The following is a 783-nucleotide window of genomic DNA, read 5'->3' as shown; positions in this document are numbered from 1 at the left end:
AATTATGACTTAAGCATAAGACTCTGTATGGTAGGTTGTTACATTATGGTATCAGAGCAGTTCGTTCCTGTAGAGCCTGAGGGATGGACTGACTATGCTTTTGTGCATTCTCTGTGTGTGTGTTATGTGCTATTAGTATATCTGCTTGATATAATTGGCATAAACGTTCATGAGCATGCATTTGGGACTTTGAAGTACTAGACTTCCGATATTGAGACTGCTCAACTTAATATCGATTGTTTGGTATGTATAGGAACCAGATGGCGCCTCGTGGACGCGGTAGAGGTAGTGTGAGAGGTCGTACGAATGCTCGTGCGCCGGAGAATAACCCTCACGACCCGGTGAACTTTATGACTGTGTTGGAGAACATGGCTGCTGCTATGCAAGCCACTGCTGAGGCTCTTGGTCAACAGATGAACAACCATGGTAATGATGGAGGTGGAGTTCAGGGCCCAATGACACTGGCAAACTTTTTGAAGGTTAATCCGCCTAAGTTCAAGGGAACTACTAGCCCGACTGAGGCTGATACATGGTTTCAGGCTATAGAGCGAGCACTGTAAGCGCAAGTGGTGCCTGAAGGACAGCGTGTCGAGTTTGCTACCTATATGCTTGTCGGTGAAGCGTCGTATTGGTGGTAAGGTATCCGACGTCTTCTGTAGCAGGGTGATGATTATATCACCTGGAATGTCTTCCAAGAGGAGTTCTATAAGAAGTACTTTCCGACTTCTGCTAGGACGGCTAAGGAACTTGAATTGTTACAGCTGAAGCAGGGTACCATGTCCG

Source organism: Arachis duranensis, chromosome 9, assembly GCF_000817695.3.
Source record: "Arachis duranensis cultivar V14167 chromosome 9, aradu.V14167.gnm2.J7QH, whole genome shotgun sequence".
Taxonomy (NCBI): Eukaryota; Viridiplantae; Streptophyta; class Magnoliopsida; order Fabales; family Fabaceae; genus Arachis; species Arachis duranensis.
This window is presented reverse-complemented; position numbering follows the sequence as displayed.